The 17,677-nt window shown below is 35.8% G+C and overlaps 4 long non-coding RNA genes across 5 annotated transcripts in view; 3 read left to right on the forward strand and 1 right to left on the reverse strand.

Annotated features, from left to right (window-relative positions):
* The window catches only part of LOC114821627 (uncharacterized), an 81,576-nt gene that overhangs the window by 8,170 nt on the left and 55,729 nt on the right, over positions 1-17,677 (reverse strand). The gene's annotated exons all lie outside the window — the stretch shown is intronic.
* On the forward strand, positions 7,727-10,481 carry LOC114821622 (uncharacterized). 2 transcript variants are annotated; one of them, XR_003769272.2, is made up of 7 exons: positions 7,727-7,814; positions 8,140-8,273; positions 8,972-9,116; positions 9,196-9,321; positions 9,473-9,560; positions 9,668-9,739; positions 10,327-10,481. It is a non-coding gene; the product is annotated as an uncharacterized lncRNA (long non-coding RNA). The 2 variants fall into 2 exon arrangements; XR_003769270.2 differs by having other exon boundaries at positions 9,218-9,321.
* Positions 10,476-10,763, forward strand: LOC139189909 (uncharacterized). Its single transcript, XR_011573694.1, has 2 exons — positions 10,476-10,612; positions 10,719-10,763. It is a non-coding gene; the product is annotated as an uncharacterized lncRNA (long non-coding RNA).
* On the forward strand, positions 15,304-17,436 carry LOC108173599 (uncharacterized). Its single transcript, XR_003769306.2, has 3 exons — positions 15,304-15,438; positions 17,081-17,103; positions 17,199-17,436. It is a non-coding gene; the product is annotated as an uncharacterized lncRNA (long non-coding RNA).

A 17,677-nucleotide genomic window follows, 5' to 3' on the forward strand; every position in this document is an offset into this window, starting at 1 on the left:
AGTGGGGGGGGGGTTGGCACTATAATATTGTTTTTCCCATTTGTTTGGGTGGTGGAGGTTTGTCAAGCTTTTGTTTAATCAAGATACATGCATGTATTGCAAGTGGATGGAAGAGCTTTCGGGCAAGAATGTGTAGTGAAAGAAGCTAGTTTGCTTCTTTTAATTATTTTATTGCAAGTGGGAAAATACATGTGGTGGAGATGCAACTTGCTTCTTTTTTAATTGTTAGTTTATTACAAGTGGGGAAACATGTGCTAAAAACATGTGGTGGAGATGCAAATTTCCCTTTTAATATTGTTTCTACATGCAAGTTGGCAAATGCAAATGCAAGCTGCCCAAGCTTCTTTCGGGCAGGTACAAAGATCTTAGCAAGGGGGCTCTTCCAGACCTCTATATAAAGAAGCAGATGGAGAAGGATTATGGACACTCAAAACAACCAATCAAAACTCTACTCAAATTAGCTCATCAGCTTCCTTGTAGACATTTATTTTTAGCCAAGCATCCTTTGCTTTTCTTGTTTATTAGCTCTGCTACTCACTTGTAGCATCGATCTTATTTGTAGCTTTTATGTACAACCCTCTTTCAGTCATTTAATCTACAAGCAATCTGCAATATTAGTCACTTTCCTCTGTCATTTATATTTCCAAGCAACCTTGTCATTTACATATTGTTCTATCTCTCCATATAAGTAAAGTCCTTATTTTTAAGGCAAACAAAGAACCTTAATTTGAGTAACTCCCACTCAATGACACAATCTCTTGGTTCGAAGTCAATCTCAGGCGCAACCTCAATCATTTAGAATCCGTTTACTTGCGGCATCTAGTAGTGGCACGCCCGCACCCCACCAATCTCGTATGTGAAGTAAATCCCCGGCTTGCCCACAAGGCGCCATGGCGGATTTAGGGAGCAAACACTTTGCTTTAAAGTTCTCATCAAGAAGGATGTTATGAGGCTTGATGTCGAAATGTAGAATTTGCATTTTGCAACCTTGATGTAGATATTGTTGACTTTTGTATTTTAGGTAGGATCCCTAATTGATATGTAATCCCATGTAATCACTTGTAATTAGTTTTTCTTTCCTTTTATGTTAGGGTTGTACACCTATAAGTTCCTCTTATTGAGAAGAATATATCATCATTCAAAGCATTCTCTTCTTGGCACCAGAGCCTAGGTTTTGAAAAGAAAAAAAAAAGAAAAGAAAGAGGAGACGAGATCGTGCTCTGTACGGAAAACCATAACTACCAGCCGCACAGCCAGTTGTGCAGCGCCGTCCGACCAGCAAGCGACGCCGTCGTTTCTGACCCGAGAACCCGAACTACCCGCCATGCACCCAGGTGTGCAGTGTGCCGATCAACCAGCGAGCGACGCCGTCGTTGCTGATCCGAGTTCACCGAGCCACTCCCTGCATCTACCACCACGAACCGAGATTCAACCCACTGCCTGAAATTTGTCCCAGATTTCGGCCTGTGTATCTGTTTTGCGTGCCCAGATTCGATTGAACCGAGTGCACCCACTTCACAATGGCTCCCTGTGCTTGTCCTTTTTCAAATGGATTTGACCGAACCGGACATGAGAGTAGGACCGATCGAGACCAGTTCAAGACTTGTGATCCCCACTGTAACAAGTCGTGTACCTCGATTGTCGAATCGAAAATAGATTCTAATATAGGTAACAAAGGTAAGGCTTTAAAAGTTTCTGCATCTGTTACGAATAATACATGGATAATTGATTCCGGTGCTACTGAACATATGACTTGTGAATCTAGGCAGGTACAAATCCTAAAACCACCCACCAAAACTGTTGTGAGTGTTGCCAACGGTAATGTTGTTCTCATTATTGGAGAAGGCACTGTCTCCCTGTCAAATACCCTTAGTCTTGATACCGTGCTTGTTGTTCCTTCTCTTGACCATAATTTATTATCTGTTGCTCAAATAACTGTCGCCCTGCATTGTCTTGTGATTTTTTGGCCTTCCTTTTGTGTTTTTAAGGACATTCGGACTCACAAGACGATTGGTTATGGTATTAGGAAGGGGAAGCTCTATTACTTGGAGCTGACATCAAACAGTTTTCGAATGTTGACTCACGCTCTTGCAGTGGACGGAAATTCGGGGGATAGGAATAAAGCTTCGGAGGTTTGGTTGTGGCATCGTCGACTTGGACATGCTTCTTTCGGCTATCTACGGAGGTTGTTTCCTAGCCTATTTGTTAAGCATGATGTTTCTAGCTTTAAATGTGGTGTTTGTGAACTAGCTAAAAGTCATCGTGCTTCGTTTCCATCCAGTTTGAATAAAAGTTCTGTTCCATTTATGATAATTCATTCTGATGTTTGGGGTCCATCTAAAACTGCTACATTTGGTGGTGCTCATTGGTTCGTTACTTTTATTGATGATTGCACACGTATGACTTGGGTTTGTTTGATGAAATCCAAAGGTGAAGTTACTTCTTTGTTTCAACAGTTTTACAAAATGGTACAAGTACAATATAAGTCACAAATACAGGTTCTCAGGAGTGATAATGGTGGCGAATATGTTAACTCTGAACTTCGTGCCTTTCTTGATCATCATGGGATTGTTCATCAAACTACATGTCCATATACTCCACAACAAAATGGGGCTGCCGAATGCAAGAACCGTCAGCTTCTGGAGGTTGTTCGTGCTTCTTTACTCGAGGCTCGTCTCCCGTTATCCTATTGGGGAGAAGCTCTCACCTCAGCTGCGTATCTCATTAATCGTGTTCCATCCCGATCGGTTGATTTTCAGACACCCCTTCAGGCATTTTCTTTACATGTTGATGCTCCTGCATTCCCTAATCTTCCACCTCATGTGTTTGGATGTGTGGCCTTCGTTCATCTTCATAAACAACAGCGAAGTAAGCTTGAACCTCGAGCCTTACGATGTGTGTTTGTGGGGTATGCATCAAGGCAGAAAGGATACCGTTGTTATCACCCACCGACGAATAAGTTGTTTGTCACTATGGATGTTGCGTTTCATGAGAATGATATGTACTTTGCCAATCTCGAGTCTTCACTTCAGGGGGAGAATCAGAAAGAAGTTCAAACTCTTGATTATACTATTCCAGATATAGATAGAGTGAATGATTTGGATTTAAGTGGTGATGTCTTGGAAATAAGTGGTGATCATTCACACGAAAATAATGATGTGAATGAATTGGAATTAAGTGGTAATGTCTTGGAGACAAGTGGTGATCATTCACATGGAAACAATGTTGAAAACCTTGAAAGGGATGAGTCGACATCGCCAGATAACTCACTGCCTGATAGCTCACTGCCAGTTTCCTCACCACCGGACAACCCTGTGTCGCCAGCTACCTCACAGTCGATCTTGAGTCCCAATAACCATAATCAATCGTCTTCGATCCCGGATGCACCACCACCACGTCGTCTCCCTGATCGCATCAACCGAGGTATTCTTAAACTTACTTATGAAGCCGACCCTAAATGCAAAACTAGGTATCCGGTGAGTAAGCCCAACCCTGAGTCTAATGTGTTATACCCGTTAAGTAATTATGTGTCTACCAGTCACCTGTCAGAATCAAATAAGTCATTTGTGCATCAATTATCTACTGTATCTATTCCTAACAGTGTGTAAGAGGCTTTAACTGATCCACGTTGGCAAGTAGCAATGAATGAAGAGTTGAAGTCTTTGAAGAAGAATGCTACCTGGGAGATCACAGATTTGCCAGCTGGCAAGAAACCTGTGGGATGCAAATAGGTCTATACTGTGAAATACAAAGCAGATGGGACGGTGGATCGTTTCAAGGCAAGACTGGTAGCAAAAGGATATACTCAAAAATATGGAATCGACTACACAGATACATTTGCAGGAGTAGCCAAGATCAACACAGTTCGTGTTTTGTTGTCCTTGGCTGCAAATCTTAATTGGCCTTTACAACAGTTCGATGTGAAGAACGCCTTCTTGCATGGAGACTTGACAGAATAAATTTATATGGATCTTCCACCGGGATGTAATGCTCCAGATAAATACAAAAGAAAAGTGTGCAGATTGAAGAAATCTTTGTATGTCTTGAAGCAGTCCCCTCGAGCATGGTTTGGAAGATTCACAAAATCTATGAAAGCATTTGGTTACAGACAAAGTAACTCTGATCATACTTTGTTCCTGAAAAGACAGAATGGGAAGCTTACTGCACTTATTGTGTATGTAGACGATATGGTGGTAACAGGTAATGATCCGGAAGAACGTGCGGCCTTGCAAAGATACCTGTCTACAGAATTTGAAATGAATGACCTTGGATCCCTGAAATATTTTTTAGGGATTGAGGTGTCGAGAAGCAGTTCTGGAATTTTCTTGTCTCAGAGGAAGTATATTATTGATTTGTTGCACGAAACTGACATGTCAGCTTGTCAGCCAGTAGCTACACCATTAGAAGAAGGATTGAAGCTTAGTGTTGATCCTAATCAAGTACCAATTGACAAAGGAAGATACCAAAGGTTAGTAGGCCGTTTGATGTATTTGGCACACACAAGACTGGACCTTGCTTATGCCTTGAGTGTAGTGAGTAAATACATGCATGATCCTGGAGAACAACATATGAATGCCGTGACGAGAATATTGCGATATTTGAAGGGAAGTCCGGGCAAAGGAATTTTGTTTAAGAGGAATAATCACTTTAGTGTTGAAGGTTATACTGATGCAGACTGGGCAGGTTCCATTGATGATAGACGCTCAACATCAGGTTACTTTACGTTTGTTGGGGGTAACTTGGTTACATGGAGAAGTAAGAAACAGAATGTGGTTGCCCGTTCCAGTGCAGAAGCAGAATACAGAGGTATGGCTTTGGGGATTTGTGAAATTTTGTGGCTTAAGCTTCTGTTAAGCGATTTGGGTATACAACATGATCAGCCCATGAAATTATTTTGTGATAATAAAGATGCTCGTGACATTGCACATAATCCGGTACAACATGATAGAACAAAGCATGTTGAAGTTGATTGGTTCTTCATCAAAGAAAAATTGGAAGGGAAAATAATTGAAGTACCAGCGATAAGAACAGAAGATCAGTTGGCAGATATCCTCACAAAAGCTGTTTCGAGTCACAAGTTTTCAAGTTTCTTACACAAGTTAGGCATGATCGACATATATTCACCAACTTGAGGGAGAGTGTTGACTTTTGTATTTTAGGTAGGATCCCTAATTGATATGTAATCCCATGTAATCACTTGTAATTAGTTTTTCTTTCCTTTTATGTTAGGGTTGTACACCTATAAGTTCCTCTTATTGAGAAGAATATATCATCATTCAAAGCATTCTCTTCTTATATTCGATCCCTTGACTCCAAGAGAAATCTTGTACATAGTCTTGATAGTTAAGGGAGACTTCCTTATTTGGAATAAATGTATTTATCAAGAGAGTCATTAGGTATGAAGTCATATATTAGAGCGCTCTTTGATCCCTCGACACAATATCCAAAAAGTTGCACCACATTGGCACGGTGAATCCTTCCGATTGTAGCTATTTCGCTAATGAAATCTTGGCCATCAGCTTTGGGCTTGCCCAAAACTTTAACTGCTACAAATCGGCCACTGCGTAGCTTTCCTTTAAATACAAAGCCAAAGGCACCTTCGCTCAACTTGTCCTTAAACCTGCAAGTCATTTTCTTGATGTTCGAGTAAGAGTACCTTATAGGCATGAAGTTATTGCATTGCAAAAAATCTTCTATTGTGCTATACATTGATAAATGTCTTTTGCGCCATGTGTAGATTAAAAATGCAGTCACAACTACAACTCCAAAAACAAATCTGGCTAGGAAAAATAACCCTGCATGCATTGACATTAGTATGTTAGATCCACTGTACTACTTTTTCTTCCCTTTCTTTCCAAATTACTTTGTCTTTGATGTAATTAAAGAGAGAATGGGAAATCTACATATGCTGATAATACAATCTCGTATTAGTTCTTACCGATGCATATGAGTATAAACCATCCACGTACTGCAACATAATTAATCGACAATGAGTTTCAAAAGTGCATAAAGTGAAGAAAAAAAAATTTGAAAAAAATCAAAGGGTGCCTCTATTGACACCCAAATTTTAGTTAGTTTCACTCAACTAAAAAAAAAATTCATCGAACTTTTTAATTTGCCTTCGAAATTGAGTTCACCCAACCCACCAACCAGCAAGCACCACTCAACCAAAAAATGAACAACACAAAGAGCTGGCATCGACGCTGTCGATGAAGGAGGGACATGAGGATGGTGTAGTTTCGTCTGGCGCGCGGTAGTGGTTTTGTCTGTTCATTTTCTCTTTCTTTTGGTAGGTGGAGGCTGGTGTGGATTTGGGCGAACTTAAAAATGAGGGGAAACTATGAAGTTTGACAAAATGTTTTAGTTAGGTGAACTTAACTAAAATTTGGGTGCTAAAAAAGGTACCCAAAATCAAAAGGCTTTTGTTTACCCAATGCTATGTACAGGTTTGACTTTTGTTTATATTCTTGGATCTGTTGCTTGGTTGTATAATTTGGATGTGTGTTTTGTTTCAAGATAATTTGTTCTTCGTTTCTTGAGGCTTTTGTGTGTAGATTTGAAACCGTTTAGCTTTCAAGCCGTTTATACTCAAGGTAAATAATTTCGTTTTTTTCTTTTTAACCTTTTTTGTAAGAATTTTTTATTTAATTTTGTGAGAGTTGTGTTTTCTATAGTATGAAAATTGAATCTTTGTGATCTTATATCCTTAGATATGTTGCTTGGTTATATGATTTGGCTGTGTGCATTGTTTCAGGACAATTTGTTCTTCGTTTTTTGGGGCTTCTGTGCGTAGTTTTGAAGCCTTTTGTAGTCAACATAAATAATTTTATTTTTCTTTGTTTCTAGTCTTCTTTGTAAGAATTTCTTAGTTAATATTTTGAGAATTATGTTTACTATAGTATGAAAACTGAATCTTTGTGATCTTCTAAGTGATGTAACGTCATTGCACCATGTATGACTGCCATTATCGAACATGAAAAGCTTTTTTATTTCTGTACTCCGTCCTTTCATACGATCTGCCTCAAAAATGGTTTCATTACAAGTTCTAACATGATTTTTGCGATGTCTTATGAAAAAACAATGTCCACCAAAACAATAGGAAAACGTCGCCGTCTGCTCTTCTTGGCTGAGCTTCATGACTGGCCGAATTCCCCTATTCCCTTCCTCTTATACTTTTTTGTATTCGTTCACCAAAACAATAGGAAAACGTCGCCGTCCGTTTGATTGACGGCGAAAGAAAAAGACAGAGAATAAAAGCCTGACGGAATATTGCGATTTGAGAAAAAAAAGAAAGAACCACGTTGACATAATATACTCACAATAGGTGTACAAGGTTAATAAAGCTTTACTGTGGTTCCATTTTTTTGCATACTTCAAAGGCTCTGAATTGCTAATGGAATTAGCCTTTAGTTTTAGGAAGAAACTTGGAACCCCCTCCGTCCGTTCTATCCCCAATGGAATTAACACTTGGATAGTACTATGACAATGTGTCATTATTTGATGCATACCTGTATAAATTTAGGCTAAGTGTTTTATACACAAATTGGTACAGATTAAGCTTCTGGGAGCAAAATCATATACGGGAGAGCTAACTATACAATGATACATTCTTATCTGTTAATTATCTTTGGTTACCAGCTATCCATGTTGCTGACATATTAAATTACACAACATCTATTGTAATTTATGTCTTATTAGTAACATAATGATCTGGTTTCAATTTGCTACAGGCATTATTTCCTGACAATAGCTATGGTTTTGATTATAGCTGTGACTGAAAAATTATTCCGAAACTAACATTTGAGGAATTCAAGGTTTGTTAGTTAATTTGTACATCAGAATACCATGACAAACTGTGAAGTTGTAATTGTTGACCTTACAATGTATCTTTTTTGGTTTGGAGCATTAGACTTATATGTGCTACTTTCACTTCATGAAGGCTAACTCTTTATTTTAGGCCTTAGAATATAATTTCTTGGAGAATCTACATTGTTGTTGATAATTTTTTGAACAATATTATCCCCAAAATTTCTCCGCATGTTACCCTCAACGTAGACATCATATAACCATCATTGAACTTCTGAACCAAAAATTTGAGTTTTGTGATTATAACTAAACATCTATAAACACATGATACAGATTGAGACGAACGTCAAATTTAAAATGGCATTAATCAGGACAGCTGCAAACTCTGATTTGCGGCCTTTGAAATGGAGAAGTTACTTCTTGCTTCACTTCAGCAGCATAGTCCAGCTTCTAAATTCAGTTCTCAGGTATGAGGTTTCTCAGTTACCTCTTTTTTGTAATAAAACATTTGACCAGTACTTGCCAGGATATCCAATTAATTAGGTCAGTTTTTGTCAGCCGTAATAATTTGTTTTTGCAACTTTATATGTGTCTCTGTCTCCAAATATGATGATCTCTTAATTTGCTTCTATAGCTTTTGTAATATGATGATCTCTTAATTTGCTTTTGCATATCTTCTTTGCTTCCTCTGCTAGCTCTATATGAGATTCCATCTCCAAATAATTATTATTATTTCCTATTTTTACAGGAAGCAAATCATTGAATACACATGGAAAATTAAAAGGGTTTTAGTTTTTGGATTAGTTTAAATTTTTTGTTTGTTATTGCTTGTATTGCTGTTAAATATTTGATGGGTAGTTTGAAATGGGGAACTTGGTTGATCGAGTATTAACTTTTATTAAATTAATATTCTTATTCAATATTGAATTAAGACTCCTCTTATTAAATTAAGACTCTTAAGGCTCTAATCTAATTTTCATGCTCAACATCTCCTCTATCTTTCTACAATTGGTAAAACTTTTGTATTATTATTCCAATTTTGGTTACTGGGTTGTGGAATTTTCCATTTTTTTCTGGGTAATCAATACTATATATATGCATGAAAAGTATAAACAATATTTTGGGTCAAATTTAGTTGTTTAATTTTTTATTTTTTTTGTGACAGTGAGATTATGGTAGGATTTCGTTTAGATTCCGTGGCCCAATGGGAGTCTCTGCTTTGATAAGATTGGGGTTGATGCCAAGAAAGCCTTTCTACTGTGGACGCCGCAGCCGCCTAGCGCTGTTTTCCAAAATCCTCTCTCACTTGGGTAAGCAATTACGACTTTTTGGTTCAGTTTTTATTATGCCCAATTTTGTATTTAAACTGATTTGGGGTTACTGAAATAGGCATGCTTGATGAGTGCTGCAGAGCTGCCATCCCTGAATCAGAAGATGTTCAGAAGGAAGAAGGAAGAACAAGAAGAAAAAGAAGAAGAAAGTCGTGGAATATCAAAAGCTTTTAGCTTTGTGAAGGTATGCTTTTTCCCAACTCATCTCTTGCTTTTGTTGCACTGAATTGGTAGATTGGGTTCAAAATATATATATATGTGATTTTTTGTGTAACTATTCTTTACATAATTACCAATTGGAGGTGATTTGAGATCATGTAACATTTCCTCGCCAGAACCGAAGATTGCCGTCGCTCAAAGCTGCGTTTCATGAAACAAGTTCATCTCCTGCCAATTTTGTGTACCCACTTTTTATTCATGAGGGTTGGTGCTTGCTTGCAACATAATTTGGTGCTATTAAGTTTTGCGGTTTTACAATCTGTTCATGCTTAAACCTCTTTCAAATTTTCATTTCTGTGTAAATCTAGCAGGTAGGTCGACACACCTATCTGGGCAATGTCGGGATGTCTAGGCTTGGGTGGAGACATGGACTTATGAAAGAGGTGAAGTAGCTTAGTTCGATCTCATTAGCTCTTATCTAAAAAGTTCTATTGATTTTATAATCAAAGATACATATATTATAGAAACATAGGGTATATCATTAATTTCTTGATGTAAACAATTATAACTTGAGCAACCATTTAAAGTATTTTGGTAATCAGCATACTTAAACTTAAATGTGATATATCCGTTTAGTTTTTTTTTTTATACAGTGATAATACTCAAGTATAATTTACATCATATATCTTTTGAAGTACATGAAACTATGAAGAAAATGATAAACCAAATCCCATTCCATCTCCGTTTGCTACTGCACAATCACAATCCAATTCCAACATGGAATCCTCAGACGACATGCCTACTGCAGAACAAGTTTCATCTTGACTTAACTTCTATTTAGTCCACTTCTTGTTTAGATTGTAATCCTAGTTCTACGTGTGTTTGTATAGTACTCCTATAAATATCAATGAACATCGCTCACTCTAATTAAGAGTTGAGATTCTGCAAATCATATTTACTATCTTTCATGGTATCACGAGCCAGGGTCTAACGACAACAGTTCATGTTATAATTTTTTTCTCTTCTGCAGATCCTAAACTATGGCATCTTCTTCCTCCTCCGCTGCTCCCTCCGTCTCAAATTTTCTTACGATTAAGCTCGACCGCAACAACTACCCTCTTTGGCGTGCTCAATTTCTTCCCTTGCTGCGCAGCCGCAACTTACTCTCTTATGTTACTGGCGAAACTCAATGCCCCTCTGCCTTTCTTCTTGATGACAATGGTAAATTCACAGACAAAGTCAATCCATTATATAATGAATGGATCCAGACTGACGAGATGATCCTATCTTGGATTACGAGTTCTCTTACTCCCAAGGTTCTTGCTACGATCGTCAACAAAATTGATAAAGCCTCTGCTTGGTCGTCAAACCCGAATTAATCTGATTATGGGGGTTTTGTTTTATATCAATATATTGCAGCAGAAGTCGCACTTTGAAGAGTTCGTGCTGCACAGAAAGATGATGAAATGCTACCTGTTGAGTCTATCATTGCTCCATTGGAGACAGAGCTGAAGCTTGCTGCAGGAGTTATACATTTGTTATGCAATATGACCCCTTTAATTTTATTTTAAAACTGATACAAAAATACTACAAAAATTTATGTAGTATTTTTGTATCAGTTTTGAGTGTCTATTTTGGCTTCCATATTTCGTCTGTACATGTGAGAGGTATAGTGTTCAATATGTATTTGGTTTCTATATTGTTAATGGATCTTCTTTTTTTTCTTTTTTTTTCTTTTTTTTTAAAGATAACCAAGTTGCAGGATGACAGCAGAACACTTGATCTGCAGGTAAACCTTCAATTTCCATATGAAGTTTGCATGTTCGTTGTTTCTGGAATTTGAGTTTTTATTATTTATCAATTCTATCACATAGATTACGATTTCACATATGGGATTATTAATGGCAATTAGATGATAGAAGAATTGGGATTGGAAGAAGATATTGAGTTGTTTATTTATGGGGATTAGAAAATGATTATCATACGAGTGATATTTATTTTTGTGTGGATTGTTAATATATAAAACTATAAGCTTTTGAGATTGGGAGACAAAACCCACACATTCAAATCAGACAAAATAAATAAAAAATTTAACTGACTTAAAGATCAAACTCCAAAAGGGTATTAAAAACAAGGCTTATTTGATCCATTGAGTGTGAAAGTTTTGAGCTTTGAAGAAGCAGAGGAGGAGAGTTGTTAACCAAGCTGCATTATCCATGTATTAGGATGTTGAAGGTAGGCAGGAAAATTACTTTTTGACGCCATATCCAGAGGAGCATAACGACAGGCCTGCATTTTTGCAGCAATGACCAAAACAAGTAGAAGTGAAGGCTTGACTGTTTGGGTATTCATCCTAAACCTAATTATTCTTATTTAGGTTTAGGATAAATGATTGAGTGTGTCTCGATGATTGTATTACTATGTTTGATGAATGATTTGAGGAGTTGGAAATGGTTTATTGCTTATCTTTTTTTTAGGTGTGTACTTTGGTTATTTCCGAGCTTTTCATGACTTTTGATACCTAATAGAGAATATGGAAACCCCAACTTTAATTTTATGAATTGGTTTTGGTGCCTAAAATGAAATCTAGCATAGTGAAATCTTGCATAATGAAATTATGACAAATTTCCCTTCATCTTTAGATTTTCATTTAATTCAATTCGTATGCAATTTAGGGTTATTCAATTCATGAGTGATCAAATTATGTTTTTAATTCCTTCTTTTGATTTACAGTTCAACATTGTCGTACAAAATGAAAAAGGCGCCAGTAACAGAGTTATGGATTTGGATGCCTTTAGTGGAATAAAACTGAATTTTTTAACTTTGTATAGTTGTAAACATAAAATACTCCATGAGATAGACTCATAGCTTTTGAAAACAATCCTTGAGGATGGCATAACAACATCTCCAACTTTTGTCATGTAATGTATGAATGTCAATAGCACTTCGTAAACATATGGATGTAATATATGTATATAAACACTCTTTAGCATGTATATTTTTCAAAACTTTCTACATCTTCAACAATGTTTCAATGATTTCTTGATGTAAACAATGATAATTTGAAGAACCATTTAAAGTATTTTGGTAATCAGCATACTTAAGCTTAAATGTGATATATCCGTTTATTATTTTTTATACAGTAATAATACTCAAGTATAATTTACATCATATATCTTTTGAAGTACATGAAACTATGAAGAAAAAACCCTAATTAATCTAATTATGGGGGTTTTGTTTTATATCAAAATATTGCAGCAAAAGTCACACTTTGAAGAGTTCACGCTGCATAGAAAGACGATGAAATGCTATCTGTTGAGTCCATCATTGCTCCATTGGAGACAGAGCTGAAGCTTGATGCAGGTGGTATACTTTTGTTCTGCAATATGATCCCTTTAATTTTATTTTAAGATAGATAGGGTTGAAAAAAATTTATGTAGTATTTTTTTTTTTCAGTTTTGAGTGTCTATTTTGGCTTCCATATTTGGTCTGTACATGTGAGGTATAGAATGTTCAATATGTATTTGGTTTCTATATTGTTAATGGATCTATTTTTTTTTTTAGGTAACCAAGTTGCAGGATGAAAACAGAACACTTGATCTGCAGGTAAACCTCCAATTTCCATATGAAGTTTGCATTTTCGTTATTTCTGAAATTTGAGTTTTTACAGGATGAAAACAGAACACTTGATTTGCAGGTAAACACTTGATTGGTTATTTCCGAGCTTTTCACGACTTTTGATACCCAATAGAGAATATGGAAACCCCAACTTTAATTTTATGAATTGGTTTTGGTGCCTAAAATGAAATCTAGCATAGTGAAATCTTGCATAATGAAATTATGACAAATTTCCCTTCATCTTTAGATTTTCATTTAATTCAATTCGTATGCAATTTAGGGTTATTCAATTCATGAGTGATCAAATTATGTTTTTAATTCCTTCTTCTTTTGATTTACAGTTCAACATTGTTGTACAAAATGAAAAAGGCGCTAGTAACAGAGTTATGGATTTGTATGCCTTTAGTGGAATAAAACTGAATTTTTTAACTTTGTATAGTTGTAAACATAAAATACTCCATGAGATAGACTCATAGCTTTTGAAAACAATCCTTGAGGATGGCATAACAACATCTCCAACTTTTGTCATGTAATGTATGAATGTAAATAGCACTTCGTAAACATATGGATGTAATACATGTATATAAACACTCTTTAGCATGTATATTTTTCAAAACTTTCTACATCTTCAACAATGTTTCAATGATTTCTTGATGTAAACAATGATAATTTGAAGAACCATTTAAAGTATTTTGGTAATCAGCATACTTAAGCTTAAATGTGATATATCCGTTTATTATTTTTTATACAGTGATAATACTCAAGTATAATTTACATCATATATCTTTTGAAGTACATGAAACTATGAAGAAAAAACCCTAATTAATCTGATTATGGGGGTTTTGTTTTATATCAAAATATTGCAGCAAAAGTCACACTTTGAAGAGTTCACGCTGCATAGAAAGACGATGAAATGCTATCTGTTGAGTCCATCATTGCTCAATTGGAGACAGAGCTGAAGCTTGATGCAGGTGGTATACTTTTGTTCTGCAATATGATCCCTTTAATTTTATTTTAAGATAGATAGGGTCGAAAAAACTTTATGTAGTATTTTTTTTTTTCAGTTTTGAGTGTCTATTTTGGCTTCCATATTTGGTCTGTACATGTGAGGTATAGAATGTTCAATATGTATTTGGTTTCTATATTGTTAATGGATCTATTTTTTTTTTTAGGTAACCAAGTTGCAAGATGAAAACAGAACACTTGATCTGCAGGTAAACCTCCAATTTCCATATGAAGTTTGCATTTTCGTTATTTCTGGAATTTGAGTTTTTGCAGGATGAAAACAGAACACTTGATTTGCAGGTAAACACTTGATTGGTTATTTCCGAGCTTTTCACGACTTTTGATACCCAATAGAGAATATGGAAACCCCAACTTTAATTTTATGAATTGGTTTTGGTGCCTAAAATGAAATCTAGCATAGTGAAATCTTGCATAATGAAATTATGACAAATTTCCCTTCATCTTTAGATTTTCATTTAATTCAATTCGTATGCAATTTAGGGTTATTCAATTCATGAGTGATCAAATTATGTTTTTAATTCCTTCTTCTTTTGATTTACAGTTCAACATTGTTGTACAAAATGAAAAAGGCGCTAGTAATAGAGTTATGGATTTGGATGCCTTTAGTGGAATAAAACTGAATTTTTTAACTTTGTATAGTTGTAAACATAAAATACTCCATGAGATAGACTCATAGCTTTTGAAAACAATCCTTGAGGATGGCATAACAACATCTCCAACTTTTGTCATGTAATGTATGTAAATAGCACTTCGTAAACATATGGATGTAATATATGTATATAAACACTCTTTAGCATGTATAATTTTCAAAACTTTCTACATCTTCAACAATGTTTCAATGATTTCTTGATGTAAACAATGATAATTTGAAGAACCATTTAAATTATTTTGGTAATCAACATACTTAAGCTTAAATGTGATATATCCGTTTAGTATTTTTTATACAGTGATAATACTCGAGTATAATTTACACCATATATCTTTTGAAGTACATGAAACTATGAAGAAAAAACCCTAATTAATCTGGTTATGGGGGTTTTGTTTTATATCAAAATATTGTAGTAGAAGTCACACTTTGAAGAGTTCACGTTGCATAGAAAGACGATGAAATGCTATATGTTGAGTCCATCATTGCTCCATTGGAGACAGAGCTGAAGCTTGCTGCAGGTGGTATACTTTTGTTCTGCAATATGACCCCTTTAATTTTATTTTAAGACAGATAGGGTTGAAAAAAATTTATGTAGTATTTTTGTATCAGTTTTGAGTGTCTATTTTGGCTTCCATATTTGGTCTGTACATGTGAGGTATAGAGTGTTCAATATGTATTTGGTTTCTATATTGTTAATGGATCTATTTTTTTTTTAGGTAACCAAGTTGCAGGATGAAAACAGAACACTTGATCTACATGTAAACCTTCAATTTCCATATGAAGTTTGCATTTTCGTTGTTTCTGGAATTTGAGTTTTTGCAGGATGAAAACAGAACACTTGATCTGCAGGTAAACACTTGATTGATTATTTCCGAGCTTTTCACGACTTTCGATACCCAATAGAGAATATGGAAACCCCAACCTTAATTTTATGAATTGGTTTTGGTGCCTAAAATGAAATCTAGCATAGTAAAATCTTGCATAATGAAATTATGACAAATTTCCCTTCATCTTTACATTTTCATTTAGTTCAATTTGTACGCAGTTTAGGGTTATTCAATTCATGAGTGATCAAATTATGTTTTTAATTCCTTCTTTTGATTTTCAGTTCAGCATTATCGTATTTTGGATGCCTTTAGTGGAATAAAACTTAATTTTTTTAACTATGTATAGTTGTAAACATAAAATACTCCATGAGATAGACTCATAGCTTTTAAAAACAATCTTTGAGGATGGCATAACAACATCTCCAACTTTTGTCATGTAATGTATGAATGTAAATAGCACTTTGCAAACATATGGATGTAATATATGTATTTAAACACCACTCTTTAGCATATATATTTTTCAAAACTTTCTACATCTTCAACAATGTTTGAAGCCCCGCAACAATGGGCGGGTACACTTGCTAGTATACATCTAAAATTATAAGACTAAATCCTTTAGTTCTTGGATTCATCTAAGAACTACTTATTCCAGCAGATGTTATGCTTGCACTACTAGAATTTATGGCTTGCCCTGTCAACTATTGCGCGACAGAAGACTTCGTCGGTTTCACCTTTTTTAACCGACATAATATAAGTTTAGTAGGGCAAAATCAGTCAACAAACTGGGTTGACTGAATAGATTTACAGGATGTCTAGAGTTCGTAGGTTAAGACATCAGTCGTTGGGCAAACATTTGGAGCGAAGATGTGAGTGTTTTAACTGACGAATAAGCTGGTCGTCATGTAGATCTTCTTTCCCGACTGATGGTTCAACGAGTAGCTCTTTGGATAACAATTCATCTTCAAGGGGAACAGGTTGCCCCTCAAATGAATGGTTAGAGGCAATTGTGAGACTATAATTTTCTAGGGCCGGAATATCTATAACCATCCACCAAATACCCCTTCTTCCCTTTCTATTTCTCTCTCAGTAATTTCCCCTGACCGAATCACACAATCCAACCAACTCTCTTTAAGCCTCACTCATCGATTCCATGGATTTCATGGACTTATCCCACCCTCTCTCCTTCCCCCTATATATAGCAAGTCCCCTTGCCTCAGTGTCCCTGGCAACAAAATTTATGGCGTGTATTCGGTCTTTCAATTATTTGAAAGCTTCCCTGCCTTGCAGTCTTGTACAAAGGCGTATGGTGTTTCATTAGTTCCATTTGGTGGTTGGGTGGGAAATGAAATTAAAACACTGCATTTCCAATGGTCTAAACCAAATTGAATCAAATGTGAAGCAAAGGGCAAGAAGTGTAGATTGAAGAACAATGGCACCAAGAGCGAAATTGAACTTGTTGACAGGAGGAAACCAAGTAAGGATAACGCGTCTAAATCTTATTTCGAATCCATTCAGCTCATGATGTTTTTAATGATGATGATCGGTATACTTTGCTACATGCTGTGATTTTTCCGCTTTCATGTAATTAACGGCTTATATTTGTGGTAACGATATTGATTAATTTTGAGAAATGACAGTCTAATTTTTGCAACTGTCTTTTGCAGGCAAAACAAAGACGTTTGCAAGGGTGAGTTATGTAGGACCAATGTTTAGCTTTGTTTCATGTCCAAATGACACTTGAGAATAAATGTTTACTCATGGATAATATCTATCTATTTGCAGGAGCAACCCTGGGTTTATTTGTTCTTTTACTACTGGTCATTGCCGCATATCACGCCTATAGCACTGACAAAAGTAAAAAGAAAATCGAATGAAATTTGGTAAGTTTTCAGCGGACTACAAAGATCTTAAGCCAAGCATATATTCCCATTCAGATATTAAGAGGTTTACAAATCAATTCAAGTACAAGTTGGGCCAAGGAGCATACATAATTGTTTTTAAAGGATAGTTTTTTTCTGAATGCTTTGTTGCCATGAAAGTACTTAACATTTCCAAGGGTGACGGGGAAGAGCTTGTAAATGAAGTGGGGAACAATGGGCCATATTCACCATGTCAATGTGGTTCACTTGGTTGGTTTTTGTGCTGATGGATTTAGATGAGCTCTGGTTTATGAGTTCTTTTCCTTTGGTTCACTCCAGGATTATATTTCATCAGTAGATAGATTTCTTTCCTTGGTTGGCATAAGTTGCAAGATATTGCTA

Source organism: Malus domestica, chromosome 02 (genome assembly GCF_042453785.1).
Source record: "Malus domestica chromosome 02, GDT2T_hap1".
NCBI lineage: Eukaryota > Viridiplantae > Streptophyta > Magnoliopsida > Rosales > Rosaceae > Malus > Malus domestica.